Genomic DNA, 18,503 nt, shown 5'->3' with positions numbered 1-18,503 from the left:
ACACTTATTGTTTCCTGTCTACCAGGTCACATGTGTTCCGTGAACAGTAATTTGATTGGGTTTGCTGTTTTTTAATGCTTTTGAATGTTATAGCTTTGTAGGTGAGCATGTGAAATATTGACTCTATTGGTTCTTCTGCCATATTTTTTCCCATCCCACAGATCTGTGCCATCTTAAAGGGATTTACTGGATCTAAAGGGAACAATATGTGCTTTTGATCCAAAAACTGAGTGCCACGTTGAAATGCATTGCATTCATTGCAGGTGAGTTGACGCATATGAAATGTTAATGCAACCCACATTTTGCTTTAAATGATCTCAGTGCTTTAATTACACTGGTCAGATTGTAAGAGCTTTGGTATGAAGATAAGTTGTTGATGTACATACAGAGACACACAAATTATATATGGAATTATGTATATCCCTTTTCATGTTTAATAGACAGTGAAGTGTAATATTCACCTTCTGCTCCTGCTGCCAGATATGAAGCACATATCAAAATGCAAATGACGCCTTACTTGATTTTTTTCCCCCCTGTAAATGCGCTTCGCTCTATTGCAACCGCTGTCGCCTGCTTGGTAACTTGGATTTGAGTGGAATGGCAATCCGGAAGGAGCTATCATCTTGGGGCTTAGTGGATTGACAGATTACCCAATGCTCGTGGAATGAAAAAAAAAAAAGGACAAGTGACAGCCCTATAAATAGAATGAGCGGGAAGGATATACCAATTAGGCCACAACTACCTCTCGAGTCAATTTAGAAAGTGATGCATTTAGCAAAACACTTGTAATGCTCATAATCTGGGCATGTAATCTCTGAACCAGGTAATGCGGTCCATGCAACTGTCTCCAGGAAAAGATGTATTCTTCCTTTATATCTTTTTTTTTTCTTTTGACATAGCTTCATGGCATGATAATTGCTAAAATGAAGTATGATCCAACATAAGGGATTGTTGCCCTGCTTTGCCCTGAATTCTTAACATACACATATTTTAACTTGCAAAATTTACATATATACCACATAATTATTATACTTTGCTGTGATTGCTATGTTGCAATTTGTTGAGCTGGTGAAAGCTTTATGCTTTATTTTTAGATTCCATAAACGTGAACATGTAATTCATTATGTATTTGCCAACAGCATCACACTTTTTTTTTCTATTCATATGAAATGTTACTATCTCACCATGAAATCAATATTGGCATTGCATCACCGGCGATATGGAAAGCAATTTGTCATTATAGTTTCTCTGATATTTTGTAAAATATTTTTTGTTTGTGTTTTGCATACCCTTATATGCCTTCAGCTATTGCACAAAGAAAATCAATCACATGCATTTATCAAGTCGTTTTCTTTGAAATTTTCATTTCTGTGCCCTGAATGTAGTTTTAAAGATAGTACAAACATGCTTGGGCCATCATATGTAAATTAATGTTATGTTGATTGGACAAAAGCACTTGATTGCTAATGTATGTGGTGCTTCTGAGATGACGATACCGTGTATTTATTCAGCTTTAACTCACATTACATAAATTGCCAGCTACTGCTACGGCTACTGACGTCATACTTTTTCCTGACTTGTCTTCGGAAAGAAAAAGAAACAAAAATTTTTCACAGGTCCATAAACTGAAAGATTCCTTTTGATTCAAACATCGTAACAGTTGGTATAATTGTGAGTATGACTTGAGGATTTAACCTCATTTAATCAAAGTGATGGACAAAGCATGGTGTCATGGTTATGATGGTACAAGACTTCAACTTCATCTGATTAATTTAGGATTTTGATGAACATTATAGATGATTGTTCTGTACTGCTGTGCATTAGCATGGAATACTTTGCAGATCTGTGCAAGCTCCAAAGGCTTTGACCAAAACTTGAGTACCGGTACTTATTAAATGAAAGAAACCAATGTTTGAGAAGAAGGGAAGATGGAATAGCAACTAATGATTAATGGTATAAAAGTTAGAAACTGAAGAAGAAAGACACCGGCACTCCCCCCCCCCCCCCCCCCCACACACACACACACATACACACACACACACACACATGCACACCAAAAATCGACTGGGAAACATGATTTTGTTGCTTTGCTGCTCTGTAGTCTTCAAATAGTTTTGAAGTGTAATGACATTATTCATCACTCGTCATCATTGTTTCTCCTGTTTGCTGTGGAGTTAGAAATGACAAATTGACCCATCAAGTTAAAGAACCATATTATGTAGTTTGGCATTATGTTGTTATTTTTTATGCATAATTATTCATTATTGCATTTTGTAGTATTTCATGAAATGGGATGAAAACTTCTCTTTCATTTGATCCCTTTGTTGTTGGCATGATCCATTAGTGATATGGAACCAAGGTCTCTTTGGCATATATGCTAGTAGTGGACATGACACAATGATTTTACCACTGATGTGTTAGGCTCATGCTCTGCTCGCAAAATGACTACACTGCACTTCACATATTATGTTTGAACTTGTGCTGCTAAATCAGTACTGCTGAAACCCTGTGCACTCAAGTGAGGTCTGAAATGCATGACACCAACACAGGTGTTTCGGTATCCAGGTGGCAATAATGAAAAACCTCCTCAGGAGAGGCAGATTGCAAACTTTGAGTGAGAGCTGGCATATATGTTGCATACCAAACCATATATCATTGTCATGAGGAGTGATAAAAATGAATGCCTCATATATCTGATTTGACTTTCCTGAAGAGAATTATGGAGAACTATACTGTCTGTCCTATACATAGTTCTATGACATGCTCCTGTGACAGTTGCTCCTATGAAATATGTGCATGCTAAGCCAAGCATAAATTCTACCCACAAACATAACCCTAACCCTAATCCTAATTCTCACATCACACTAAACCTAAAACTCTACCACAACCCCAACCCTAGCCCTAAGTCCTTGGAGAAAATAAGACCAGAGCAATTGTCGCAGGAGCAAACATTGTCATGTCACCGTCCTACATAAATATCATCGTGGATATTTCATTCATCACATCAAGGCTTTGATGCAAAGGTGTATACGTGTGTCTCTTCTTGATTTGATGTGAAAAAGGAAATTCATTAGTGAGCAGGTCATTTGGATATTGGTGAGGTCACACTATAATCAACTCATATACTGTATACGCCGAATATTTCGCGAGGTTTTTATTTTCGCGAATTTCGCAAGTCGGGTGCTATTCACGAAATTAAAGACATGCGAAAATATTGACTCTGATCCCGATGTGAATGTTACGTACGCCTGTATTTTTTCTCCATTCAGTACAGGACTGCATGATCGCGAATATAACCACTCACGAAATCGTCAGGAATTCCCGATTCGTGAAAATTTAGACTAGCGAAATATATGGCGTATACAGTACTGTAAAACATTATATATTCACGGAATGAAATTGTCACAAATTGGAGCCAACGGCCTTTTTCGCGGCATGAAATTTTCGCAAATTGCCACTGGCATTCAATGCATATAGTGTACATAATTAAAATGCACACAAACATTCCTCACTTTACAGTATTTTTTTGTGTTATTGCTGCTAACAGCTGTTTCATGACAAAGTTTAAAACCTTACAATACTGTCAGTTTCTGACTTCCAGTCTAATTTGATTTAAATTTCTATCTTTTTATGTTATTTTCTTCTGTAGATTTGGCTTATTGGCATTCTAATAGTTTTACCAATTTTTACTTCCTAAAAGATTCCATTTAGTATCTAAAGCCAACTTTAACATAGCATGGAATTGCAATGTCACCAAGGTGCATACTTGAAGTGTGAGCAACCGAAGTTGGTGTGTACATCTCTGATGTGTGAAAAGGGGGTTACATTGCATTGTGCGGGAGAAAAAAAAAAAGGAGAGGAAAAGGTGAGTGTTATCATCATATCACGGAGGATGACAACTTTATACAAATAGAAGCAACTCAAATAAACACAGCGGTGTCAAGATGAAATTTCCCCCTTTCTTCCAAAGCATGACAACTCTCATTTAGGTTTCAGAGGTAAAAATAAATACAATTGCCTTCTCGCTTTTCCACTCAACCCCTACCAAAAAAAAAAGAAGGGAAAAGAAATGAAAAAGCAGAAAAAACAAAGAAAAACAAAGAAAGGAAAATGAATGAGAGATGGTGTTGACATTTCAGGCTCAGTGGAGAGGTAGTGTCGGTGTTGGTAATGGATACTTAGTGCATTACAACAACTCCCCTCCCTTTGCAAACCTAATTTGTGTAAGAGCATGTCGGTAATACTCCGAATATCATGCAGGAAATAAAAGCCTGGAATTGAGGCGAAAGGGTTGTGTGTTTTTTTCTGTTTTTATTCGAGCGATAGGAAACTGAAGTACAAAAATAAGCAAAAGGGAACTACTGAAAGAGAAAAAAAGCTGGAATCATTTTGAACCAATTTTTTTTGTTATTTTTTTTGTGGACTGCTTGGCATGCGCGGTAACATAACACTGATTTGTTGTACTAAGGGTGCATTCAAATTATTTGTACCGTACTCCAAATTCACAGATCAGCATTTCAGTGAACTAGTTCATGTCATTGTCATTCTGGGTGTGATTAAGCAAACACACACACACACATAATGTTTTGTTTTGTTTTGTTTTCCAGAATGGAAAACCCAAGTAGTAAAACATGTTGTATGCATGTTTTAAAATGTGCAGGGTGTGGCATTTTAAACTTGAATGCGAAATGCTGCATTTACACCATGTTCTACGGCAGTCACGGCCCAGGCCACCATGGGCAAAACGGGATGGACGTGTGACAACGTGGTGGGACGGGATTGGCAAACGTGACAGACTGTGATTGCCGTAGTTGCTGTGTCAGATTCTAAAAAATTTGCCATGGCCAGTCCTGGTGCTAATGAGAAACCTGGTAGGCTGGAATAAAACGGGGTGAACGCAATAAATCGTGACAGCACGTAATAGGCTGTAACAAAACTTGGAGGCGGTCTGTAGTGAGACGTGACAGAAAGTATTGTGTAGCCTAGCCTGACCAGACGCCATGAGACTGACGTCTGATAGCTGTACATGTTCACCGTAGTGAGGACTGGAACAAATAAGACTAGAATACGTAGGGGAAAAAACAGGAGAACTTCCATCTACGGACGGCTCACTACGGAGCGGGCAAACGGGGCTGCCATGGCCGCTGGGAACATGGTGTAAACGCAGCATAACCTGCACCCAAGTGGTGAATGTGACTCAAAAACAGTATTGTGTGCATAATGGGGTACCACTGTAATGAGAACTCTACTTAATTGACGTTCATGCATGGTATACTTAACCTGATAGTTGAGTACGCATTTTGGTTAAGTGGGTAGACATTTTCCAGACAAATCTGATCTCTTTTCGTAGTTTCCTGTAGAAAATTTGTGAAATGGTTGTAAATATTGATGGAACTCAGGTGCTAAGAGGAAATAGAGCTCTTTCCTTTTCAAGTTTGAATGTGTTAAATATGCAGTGTACAATTAATTTCCTATATCACTACAGCATTGACACACATTTCTGTATGCCATGTAAAAACCCATGCAGCACCACCACACAAATCATCCAAAATATACATCGCAACAGCGCATGAACAGAAGGGCAAGGGTTACCATTTCGTTAGATTTTGAGTATGCGCAGTTTGGTTGACAGTGATACGCAATTAGTGGAATATTTCTGTTCATCTGACTGTGATGGGTGCAAAAAATAGCGGTATTTAGATGCATGCTGCTATTTTGTCTGTGTGAATGACACTTGTATAGTGACGTTCCGTGTTATGTTTATGGTACAGATACATAAGTCCATCATAAGTGTGTGGTTTCCATGACATGAATGAAACATGCTCTTGGGTAAATCAGGTACACTACTTGATTTGGTATTATGCTCTGCCCGACACTACCTGATTATGCAGAGACTACTGTAGTTGAAGCTGCTGCACTTTGCAGGAATAGATTTAAAAAGCATTGCTTGGTTGGCAGTTTATTGACAGCAAGCAAAAATGGTGGATTTTCACCTGGGAGTCGTCGTGACGTTTTGTCATCCTTCCTCTGAGCTGAACTCGGGAGAATCAAATCCATCCTTGACTTTTGGAAACGCTTCTGTCAATACAATACACCTTGCATCTGGCAAGGGGGGGGGGGTAGGATCTTCTCTTTTTTTTCCCCCTCTCAGGGATGCCATGTGGCAGATGATGCAAATGAAAATGGAGAGCAGTGGACAAATGTGGCAGAAGGAAGCAAGCGGCAGAAGTACTATTTTGTATTGTAATTTAGTGATGTGAATCTGTCACTCTAGATTGACTATATTATACAACATTATCCCATCTCAATGTGGGTACTTTCTCATTAGGATGGTACACTCTGTGTGAAAGCATGAATAACTCAACTTCAGATGATTGATCATAAGCTTCCTTTTTTTCAAGGTTTGGCAGAAATACCCTTTGGAAATTATGATATATATGGCCTCTGCTTCCTAGCAAAAGACATAGTGCTCTGCTCAGGGGGTTTGTTGCTCTAATCTCTGAAAAGACTGCTCTGAAATTATGAAACACACATTCGTCCCTGAAGTATATGCTCAGAATTAGATTTAAGTATGTAATGTGCACTCGGATGCTGGTAGAATCGTCTTATACTTGCACAGCAGTGTTCAGATTAAGTCAGTCCTTATCATTGGTGACCTTCCTGTATACAGTATCAATAATACTCTAATGGTCATGATAGGGTTCGTTATATTAGATTGTATAATGTCTAAATGAAATGCAACTCACCGAAATGTGGGATGTAGAAAAGCAATGTAATGTATATTATACAACACCTAAAAAGAATGTAGCTATTTGATTGGTCGATTGCTCATCATGTGACATGCAGTTAAAAGTTCCATTGCATGCTGTCGCTGTCAGCTGTGCAATTTCATTTGAGCAAAAATAGATATGGCATGGCTGATGTCACCAATTTCCATTGACTCCTGTGTTAAACTCTTTTTTTTTGTTTTTTTTTTTTGCACAAAAACCCAAACAAACTGTGGAGTGAACTAGGTAGTAGTTAGTACAGTTTTTGAAGTAATTTCTCTTTCATATTATTACTCTACAAGATAAGCAAGACATATGTTAGTATGTGTGTGTTCGTTTACATGAGAGCAGAGTTATAGTAACCACATCTTGTGAGAAAGTGGTGGTGGTGGTTTTTGATCAAATTTAGTGAAAATTCCAGGTGATTATGTTTGTTGCAGTACAAACAGTCAGTTTAGAGCAGCAAATACATGTACATCAAAATAATCACCAACATGTTTTTGCATATATTTGATCTGTACATCTGCCTATTAGGTAGTTTATTTTAAGAGAACAATTTTAACACACAGATAAATCAATTTACAAAGTAAAAGCAAGAGAACCAGAAAGATGAACCTTAATATCGTATAAATGTTGTAGAAGGGTTTCAAGAGGAACTGCCCCTAAAAGACAAGAGAATACAATCAGCTTTAAGAATTGTTGTGATTTTCACAATTCAAAAGCACTGCAAACCTATTCTATCGTTTTCTCTTGCATTGCTCTTTGAGGGATGTGTTTACTTGGCTCATTTCTCAGACAATTTGTTCCATCAATCCTGATTTTCTAAGAATTCCAGGATGGTCTAAATCTGTCCACGGAGTCACAGTGTGCGTATATGAGTGTCGTCATCAGGTGAGCACCGGTGCGAACGAAATTCTGCTGTATTCATTCATTATCTGAAGAGGCACACTGTAATTTCCTTGTTTTATCTGCAGTGATTAGATACTTAGCCACTAGTGAGTGCAATTAAGATAACAGGCACTGCATCAAGTTCAACAACCGTAAAACAGGCTGAGCACTGCCTGCTGTATAACATATGGCATATATGTACTACATGGGAGCACAATTCAGTGCTATACATGTAGGTACCTGCACCAATCAGTATTCATCTTTTTTTTTTTAGGGGGGAGGGGATGTTCTTAAATAGAAATCTGTCCTTTTACATTAGGCAGTAAATGTCAGAGCAATAGGTTCATAGCTTGTTGTCTATTTTGAATTGAAGCTCTTGCCACCAGAATTCAAATAAATAACATGAAAATAATTTCACAGAATACTATTTTACTGCTATGATACTACAGGCTATAAAGTGAGTGCTACACTATTTCATTTCCAACTGAGTAAATTTAGCTATGAATGAAGAGTGATTGCAAAGAAGATTGCTGTCTCTGTAAGAGATATTGCCCCACAGGGAGAGATCTGTGAATGAAAGCTTAAAAAACCCAAACAAACAAACTATTAAAAAAAATCATAACTGAGAACCCCTACTCCAACGTAATACAAGGAAGTAAGACAGTTATTAGGATTATTGTGACAATTGAATGTCATCCAGCCAGCTTATGTGCCCCTTCAAAATCCAGAAATAGCTTCTGAGTCAAATGTTTATGTTCACACACGCATGAAGCTGTTCCGCTGTTTCTTATCGCTCATTGCACATTTTTGCATGCCTGCCAAATGAAGCTTTAGTGGAGTGTACAGGAGTCATCTGGTTGTTGTGATTGTTTCACCATTTATAGATGAATAAAATCATTTACTCTACACAGGTTGATACATACCTTCTATCAAGTTTTTTTTTTTTCAAAATATTCTTGGCTTCGTTCATCCTGACTTTAAGAAGTTGGATTACTAATAAGTGTGAGAACGACACATTTCAGGGAAATCAGATATATCATATCTAAAATCAATTCAAGAATTTGAAGTTTGGCCCGGGAATACCTAATACAATTAATATGAAACTTCATTCATGTAACATATAATTTTCTAATTTTTTTCACGTAGATATCCTGATTTATTTTTTGACTTAATCTTGACTACAAGATTTGCAATGATTTCAGTAAATACTGCATTGTGAATCTCTCACACATCTCACATTATTTCAAACAAAATGAATTCATGTATAAAAAAGAAGACCTTGCAGTAATATATTCGTGAGGGAGACTACAGTGCACCAATGGTGAATGAGGGGGCTGAAATGAAAGAAACTTGAGTCTCTCTGTGGTTGCTTGAATCCAGTGGTGCAAGTGTGAGTGTCACAGATGACACCCAAAGCAGGTGATTTGATACACGGTGTCACACGAGTGTAAGAGTGGAGCTTCTTATTACTGCTGCTCTCTCTCTCTCTCTCCTACATCTCGGACAGTTGGTTGAAGCATTATACATTCAATCCTTTGCGGCTTCTGTGCATCATAGCGAGAGCGTGGAACCTCTCCTATAGATATTAAATCTTCATGTCTTTTTTTTTTCTTCATCTGTCTTTCAGCAAGGCATATGTCAGAAATATCAAGGATATAGAAAAAAAAAAATGCTGGCAGAACAGAAGTGTCAGTGGAATCATCAGGGCATGGTTGATTTATGTCAGAGAGTAATTACATGATTAGTTATTATGTATTAAGCGTTTAAGACGCTCAAATAATCAGTTGAGTGGAACTGCATCGATCTTGTATTCATGATCATATTTTGTGAGCAGTAGAGTGAAACTGGAACTGGTGCCCGCACTTCAGGTTTGCAAGTTGCTCAAGACAGATATCCAGCAAATGATGAGCATTAACCCATTGAGGACGTGCTGATTTTGCTATTAATATACATTTCCAATAGACACCGCGTCCTGCCTGAGTACTCTCAGGACTAGTCTTCAATGGAGTGTGAAGGGTGAACTCAACCCCTAGTTTAACTGAAATGGAATAATTATACAGTAATGGTTAGACAAACAAAGCAGCTGCTTCATAACTCCCTTATCAATTAAAAAAGAAAGATTATACTGAAATGTTACATCTCTTTTTTATGTCCTTGTCACTGCATCAATAAGCGGTTCACTCGTATATCATTTGATGCCGAGGATAGAATTTGTATGTGAAGTTGTGTTTAAAGATGGAATTTGGAATAAAGATTTTCATTCAAGTAATTTGGAGACTTTGGGGCAGTAATATCATCTCAGTAATATGCATCTGTCACATTTGAGAATAATCTGTGTTCTGAGAAAACTTGAAGCATTGAAATAACTTAACTTTTTTTTTTCAGTTTTCAGTGAAACTTTTACAGTTCTAAAATAAGTAAAAGAAGTAAAATTGAATACGGCATGGAATTTAACCTTAACAATTATCCAGACACTTTTAGATTTGATTCCACATTGAACTAAGATACAAGTGTTGAATTGCAGATATTAAACCAAGTTGTTGCAGCATGGCACAAGCAGTTTGATGATACTAAGATATATGTGACATAAGGTCAAGCATGATGAAGATGCACAATTGGAGGTCAAGGACAGCTTTAAAAGTATCAGTTTTTATGCAAGTATGATGAAAGAATTATATTTAACCCTGGTATATTGTTTGGCATGACCAGTTCCTGTTTCTGACAGGAAACAGTAGTTAGGTTTTGGTTGAGGTCACAGTAAAAAGCGTTTGAGAAAATTACTAGTTTTACAGTAACTCAGTAAATACTACCATTCATGATCAACCACTGCACAAGCTATACAAATTTAGAATGAAGAGCAAAATGATGTGATCTCCATTTGGAAACAGCAAAATGTGATCATTTTGATGAAACAAGAGTCTTATAAAAGAGAAGAGTCAATGTTGAGTATGATCGTATTCTCAACTTTCACTGCTTTATTATGCCAGATGTAGTTGAATTTGCTTCATTGCATTGCATACATTTGTCTAATAGAACAGGGCAATTATCTGATCAAATTGTTTTTTTAGAATTCAATAAAAATGCAGAAGTATATGAATTTGTTAAATGTTCAAAATCACTTTGTATCAAAGGAAGTGAAGAAGAAGGACTTGTATATATTTGATAAAATTTAGTCAGATTTGATATATTCCTGATGCATTGCTGTTGATATTGTGACCTTCACCAAGGTACCCTTTAAAAACGGAACTTTCCCATGTTTGAAACGCGTTTCAATACCTTCTATCAAAAAGCATAAACGCCTTTCAGATCACATTTCTTGAGTTGTTGCATTTATCAACTCTGTCGTGAGTTGATTGGGAGGACATGTCACTGCACACACAGCTCCATTGCGCAGTTTGACCCCCAACAGGAGCAGAGATGTGGAGTTGGCAGTGGTGGGCTTGTGCAGGTCCAAGCTATAAACGCATTTAAAAACGACTTTGCGTTTGTCACTCTCCAAAAATGTGTTTCTTGATCTAAATGCATTTGCAATAATACTTTTTGTGTGTGTGTTTCAGAAACGCATTTCTAATCCCATAATCAAAAGAGCATTGCATTAATCAACTGCCCAAAACTCTCTGAAAGTTGTTTGGAAACCTTAATTCTGCACCTGAAGTGAGTTGGTAAATGCACCCATAAATAGACAGTAATAGTTTACCCTGAGAACACGAAGAGTTGAACATGATCCCAGGTCCTCAGAATTGATTTCCTAGGTTTAATCCCTATTTATCCAGCAATCCTGTGCTCACCTATTTCTTCAGACAATCATCTAACTAGTATGAACATAGGATAACATTTTTTATCAAAACACAGGATAAGATTTCAGTTATCTTTTATTTTATCACAAATGTCTCATGTCTAAGTGTAATAATATATATCCATATATAGAAACAATTTCCTATGTCGTGAGTGTGCTTTTTTTAACAACTTCCCTCAGATTACTCTCTACACCATTAGTGAGTCTATTTTTTGTGTGAAATTAACCAAGTGGTTAGATTTGCGATTGAGAAGTACAGTACTAAACAGAGAAATGTATGCATACACATCACATTCATGTCAGGATGAGAGTGTATATTTTCACATGTTTTAAAGGGATGGTACAGTATTGGTGGAGATGAGAATTGGGCTTTTAACTTTTTGCGAGATACCAAGAAAACATGTATGAAATAGTATAGAGCATACCATTTTAAGAGGAATTCAAAGTTTATTTGATGAAAATCGGGTTTGGAATGACTGAAACATAAAAAAACAAAGTACAACAAAGTGATCGTAATAAAAGGTGGGTCCTACACTTTATTAGAATTGCTCTGTTTTTGGATATCTCAGCCATTTCAAAACCAATTTTCATCAAATAAACATTGAATTCGTCATGGAATTACATGCTCTTTCATATTTCATAAGAGGTTTCTCATTATCTCAAAAAAAAATGTAAGAAACCTGAAATTAGGTCTCAACCAAGACTATACGATCCCTTTAAAATTTGTGTATAGGACCTGACTTCACGAAAATAAAAACCACGCAAAATATTCAGCATAAACAGTATATTAAAATTCAGTGATTCACGCTTGTAATTATTCCAACTTTCAAAGTGGATTTACGATTGAAAATTGTGTTACTAATTTTCCTCTTACAAACAATGCAGCTACAGACCAAGGCAGTGCTGTTTCCATGCCTTGAAGCAGAGGGATTTCAAAGATTGATTATTATGATTTTTGTATCAATAGGTCTCATAGAGCAAGCAATGATAAATGAATCTCAAATAGAATATTTGTTTTCCATATTGAATTTTTAATTTAGAAATGTTCTCTCCAAATAGTTAGATGCATTTGAACAGGTTGGTTGTTGGAGGAGCTCAGGAGTGAGACTTCCGCTTTGTGTGCTGCAACTGTTTATACTGATAGTGACATGGCACAGCCTCTGAGATTCTTCTGTGTTTGTGCTGGATGGTAAAAAATAGCATGATTTGCACCTTGTATTTGTGCTTTCTTTGTCCTGTATTTGTGCTATTTGTGCTTTCTTTGTCCTGTATTTGTGCTATTTGTGCTTTCTTTGTCCTGTATTTGAGCTATTTGCTTTGTCTTCCAACAGTTTATACTGACAGTGGAGGAGCATAGATATGATGCAACTTCAAAAGGGTATTTCGTGTTCATACTGCTTTTTTTTTTTGCTCAGTACAAATGGTTTATAAATCTCCTTTGGAAAGGAAATCCTTTGGGGTTTGTGCAGCCTATAAAAAAATGCTGCTGGAATTTTCCACTGACTTGAAATTTCCCTATTTCTATTTCATTTAAAAGTCCTTAAAATGTACCTGAATATTGACTTGAAGCCTGTGCATGCTTTGAAAATTGCATTTGACATTTTGTTGGAATTCAAGGTTTTAAGCCCTTTAATGAAATATTAGATTCTTTTCTGATTGAGGGGAGGAGGGTGAATGTTTCTATTTAGACCTTGAAAATGACTTTCTCTCCCTAAATGGTCCTTGCGAATAAGTCCTTGAATTTTTCAACTCTTCAAGCTTATGAAACTGTTGTTGTATTGATTTGAGACATGGCTGCAATAAAGGTCGATAGTATTTCATAGTGCTTTTATTGAAAAAGGTTTCCAGAGATCAAACATCCTTGGCTTTCAGATGGCAGAATTTCAAGTGAATGTCAGTCAATAACTTGTTGGAGTTGTGCTTGGGGAGGAAGAGTGAAGGTAGGCGTGCCTTGCTTCCTGTCATGGTAGGGATGAGAGGAGGACAGGCCGTGGTAGTCATGGCTCGTCTCCTGTGGAGATGGAAATCCCACACGATCAGGATGTTGACGCAAACTGCTCATTAATAAAGGTCAGAGCTCATCCTGTCCCCCTCTTCTTGTGCCAAGGCTCCAAATTTTCACAACGATGCCCCTTTTTAAGTCGGGGGAGGGGGAATTGTAATCCCTTTGTGTTACCACTGATCACATGATCATTGGGTTTCTGTCCGGTGCCACTTCTCTTATCAGCTTCAAAGTTTTTATTATCTTTAAAGTCAGTGTCATTGTTTTAGAATTATTATTATTATTATCATTATTTATCATCATCATCATCATCATCATCATCATCATCACTTTTGTTGTTAGCCTTTACATTCTTACATGACTTTAGCTGACTTAATCAATGGGAACAATTCATTTTGATTCGTTTATGATGTCATTATATTGTCTTTTAAATCAATCATTGGCTCTCAAATGATAAAGGGCAGTTTACTTTTCATGTCTTTGTATCTTGCAAGCATATTTTGCTAATCTGTGCACTGGTAAACTGTGTTTTGAAGTATTTGTGTATGACGCAATCAAAGAAAGTACAAGGATTTACAAGGAAAGGTAGCCTTTTGTTCTCAAAGCCTCAAATCAGGTAATGATGTGAGGTTTGGCACAGGCACAGACCAGTCTAAGCACCAAGTGATGTCCATCTCCAGATGCAAATCTAAACAATTCAAGGGCTACATGCTACCTTAATAGAGAATGAAACTGATACTTGCTAGATTCATCAACATGACAGCAGATTACTTGAGATCGCGCATGTTAATTTCCTGATGGACATTATGATAAGACTGTCAAGTCTCTAATGAGAGACTAAGTGAATTGATTTACATGACATGGTGTACAATCAGTAAAGTGTATGGAAAGAGGCTGATTGAAGACAGCCTGGGTATACGAGGTTGGAGTGTTTTATGCCGAAATATAAGATATACTTTATGTAAGTCACACTAGTCATTTCCTCCTGAAATTTCTGATGCTGTTATTCTCAATTGCAAATTCAACCATCTTTTAAATCATTTTACAGACCTGATTCATGAAATAGGTTTGTGAAAATACACGGTTCAGTACCAGATGTTATAACGAAAATGACTGCATGATGGCCTTCCTTAAAAAGCCCTGTTTGAACAGACTGTACCGCAACCACGTGGCAAGAACAAAATTCCATGCCTCATGCAATAAAACTGCAGGAGAGAGCGAGGGGTACCATTTTGACAGACTCACATTGAAAATCTGCAGGTAGGTTTCCACAAAGGGGCGATAATTTCTAAAAATTCTCAGAATGAATTGTCTGAAACAATCTGATGAATGATGAAATTGTAGTTTCGAGAATTTAAAATTTTGATTTTATGTAAGATGATATTGACTTTTATCGTGAAGTTCATGCTTTCCAAAAGTGACATTCCGTTACTTTAGTGGTCCACACTGTTGCGAATTGGTGGGATATAAACCATGAAATTTGCATCGCGATCAAAATCTAAAGATATCTGCCTGTGTGGACACAGAATTCCCACTAATTAGCATGATCAGCATTGCAATCCAAATCCAAAATAATCTTGTGCTTATTGCTGAATTATCGTTATAATTCGCCCCGTAGCGACTGTGTGAACACTGGAACAAATGATCTTTAGATTTTCTATTCCATCATTCAAATTGCACATCAAAACCATGCATGCGCCACAAGGGCACATGAACACAAGGGCAAGGGTACCGGGTCACCAGCAGAGAGTATAGAAGCTCACGCAGTGAAGTGCACTATGTATGCTTCTATAGATATGCAAGGCTGACACTTGCACGACTTTTGGCCACGATTTTGTCATGGCAAGTCGTGCCATTTTCGGGCACGAACTGGGAGGCTCCCGCACTGTTCACGACTAGTTCACACATAGTTCACTACGAGTTCATGACGAGTTCACGAATGTTTCACGAATGTGTGCCCATCAGTGTCCACATTGACATGACCTGGCATGACAAGTTCACGCATATTATGCGCATAGTTTGCGCATAATTTACGCACTTCCCGCATTGGCACGACGAGTTTGCACAATTCGGAAGGTGTCGTGCCGACTTGGGCACGCCATATAAAAAGGGGGCCTCCCCAACCCCTGGTCATTTTTGGATCGGCTGTGGAAGAGACAACATGCTGAATACTTGTACATATTTGGTGTTTGCTGTTTTCATGTTAATAAATTGTTATCTTATTTCAAAACACTTGTTTTTCTTTTTAACCTTAAAATAAAGAGAAACGAAAATGAAACGAAACAAAAAAATAAACGAAAAAGAAAAGAAAAAAACAAAAACGAAACGAAAAAATAAAGGACAAAAAAAAAATTCCCCTCCTCCACACCCCCCAAAAAAGAAAAGACAAAGGAACCAAAAACCCGAAAAAGAAACAAAAAAGGAAAAGAAACTAAAACAAAGAAAAGAAAAAAAGAAAAACAAACAAAAAAGGAAAACAACTTAAAAAAAAAAGAAAGAAAAGAAGATACAAAAAAGGCACGAAAAAAGAAACGGATAAGAAAAGGAAAAAAAGAAAAAGAAAAGGAAAAATGAAAACAAATAATAACAGAAAAGAAGTCCCCTTCCCCACTCACCCCCCCAAAAAGAAAAAAGGAACGAAGAAATGGAAGTAAACGAAAAGAGAAACATAAAGAAAGAGAAAGGGAAAAGAAACGCAAGAAACAAAGGATTTCGTTTTGTTGGGGGGGGGGGGTGGATGAGGGGACTTTCTTGCATTTGCCCTATACACCCCCGGACTGACGCGAGCGCCACTGTCGCGCAGAAGTCGTGAACTGCTCGTGCCATCAATACGTGAAGTACATGTGACCGTGTCAGTCGGAAGGCACGGCCACGCTGCGACGTGCACCAATTCGTGAACATGTCGTGAACTACTCGTGAACTCGACGTGAGCTGTTCGTGAACTATTCGTGGCAGTTCGTGACAGTCGTGGCATGGCGCGCACTGCCACGCACTGGCACGCATCCTCCCGCATCGTCCCGATGAGTTCACGACGAGTTCACTAACAGTTTGCGCATAGTTCACGACCCGATTGCGAAATTTTGTCATGACCAAAATTTTTAACATTTCAAAATTCTCGTCCCGACATGGCACGCACACTTCACGCCAGTTTACGACTAGTTTGCGCACTGGCACAACTAAAGTCATGCCAATGCGTGCCACAGAATTGTGCAAGTGTCAGCCTGGCTATACTCTTTTTATTGCATGCGCAGATTTGTCAACAATTATTGCAAACAGCAAGTAGTGGGATATTTCTGTCAGTATGAATGCTTGGATAAAATTCTTGAGACATAGATCGCGACTGTTATCCCACTAGTTTGTCTGTATGAATTCAGCTCTAGATATTATCAATAACGTGACTTCAGAAATTACTTGAGAAATTGTTACAGCAATTTTCATGTGAATTGTTCTTGTCAATTTTTAGATAGTCAACTTAGAAATATTGGAAGAGTGAATAAAGAAAAAAGATTCCAATGATTATTGTAGCTGTTACACTTTGACTGTAGCTTATCATCCTATAACAAATCAAAGTTTGACAAAATAAGAGCTATGAGAACGTAGATTAATGTTACTTGCACAGTGAGCTGACTGACTAATTAAAGGCCTGTATCTGCTCATAACGCTCACTCCAGATCCACCCTGTCTGCACGTGATAAAAGCTGGGGTGTCATTTTCTGTCCTGAAATATGTCATTAGTGAGTTGTCGCTGAAGGATGCTTTGCTTCCCCTCCAGTAATAAGGTCTGGAGACCGCACCCTTACTGCCAGATGAGACTGTTGAAATGAAATGTCACTCCATCCATGTTCGAGTTGACTTGTTTTGTAAAAGAGTGAAATATCCCAAACAGAAGGGCAAAAGTCTCACGATCTATATTTGACAAATGATATGAAGCTATTGAATTGCAAAATGTTATGTGTTTTGGGAAAACAATATTGGTCCCAATCACATATATGCAAGTTACATGTATATGGAAATGAGTTCACCTCACAAGACTCACACTGACCTATACACCAATCTGTGTCTAGTATCCCTTTTAAAATTATATAATAGAATGAGAGCTGAATATTATTCATGACAAATGATAGTAAATGTATAACTTTGCAATGGTGGCTTAACCCATTGAGGGCGGACTGATTTTGCTACAACACACATTTCCCATAGATACCTGCCTGAGTATACTTAGGACTCGTCCTCAACGGGTTAAATGGGGAAGGGTATTGTAGGTGCTAAATGGACCAAAGTTAAGAACCAAATTTTATGATGACTAAGTATAAGAAATGAAGGGGAGCATAAATTGTTAGGTAGTTACATCACCACCTGATGTCACATGATTGTGACATTTGCATTGTACATGATTGTCACTGATAGCATTATTTATACATGACAATATGAAACCTAGGAGCTTCTAGATGTTCAATTGTAATGAAGCTAATTTACCACTCTATGTATTTGATTTTGATATGATCAAATGAAATGTTGATTGAGTGTTTACAAGACAAACATATGTGCCAGATACCAGTACTTTGTACCACAAGCAAGGACTGGTCCTCTCCGAAAATGATTATCTGTAAGATTGTTACCATCCTATATGTCATCAAATGCTTTTGTGGCATGAACATCTAAACCACAGTGCTTCGGTGAGAGGAAAACTCAGTCTCTGAGCTTCAGTGGCGTACCATTCAGTGAGCATACCGGTATTTATGTGAGTAGAACCATGCAGTGAACATATTCATGTGAGTAGAACACTGTCACATAAGCACCAAAAAGCCAATGTCCCACAATTCCATCTATAGGTAATTTCTTTTGGCTGGCCCCTCTCTCTTTCTCTGGGTAAATTTAGAGGGAGCCAGTGGTACACCTCTTGGCCTCTCTGTCCACTGGAAATTCCCCTCCCAGTGGGCTGCCAGATTTGTTCACTTTGCCTTGTTGTGGCGCTCCAATTGCTCCCAAGTGGAGGAATGCAACGCAGAATAATGGAATGAATGGAATCCTATTTAGCTCGTCTAGCTCT

General features: G+C 37.7%; 1 long non-coding RNA gene across 1 annotated transcript in view; it reads left to right on the top strand.

Annotated features, from left to right (window-relative positions):
- Positions 1–18,503, top strand: part of LOC139739546 (uncharacterized) — a 93,195-nt gene that overhangs the window by 42,195 nt on the left and 32,497 nt on the right. The window contains exon 2 of the long non-coding RNA XR_011711516.1: positions 162–263. This is a non-coding gene — a long non-coding RNA (uncharacterized lncRNA). The remainder of the gene's footprint in view (positions 1–161; positions 264–18,503) is intronic.

This window comes from Diadema antillarum, unplaced genomic scaffold (assembly GCF_040938485.1).
Source record: "Diadema antillarum isolate AM-2024a unplaced genomic scaffold, OU_Dant_1.0 seq00000804_RagTag, whole genome shotgun sequence".
Lineage (NCBI taxonomy): Eukaryota > Metazoa > Echinodermata > Echinoidea > Diadematoida > Diadematidae > Diadema > Diadema antillarum.
This window is presented reverse-complemented; position numbering and strand designations above follow the sequence as displayed.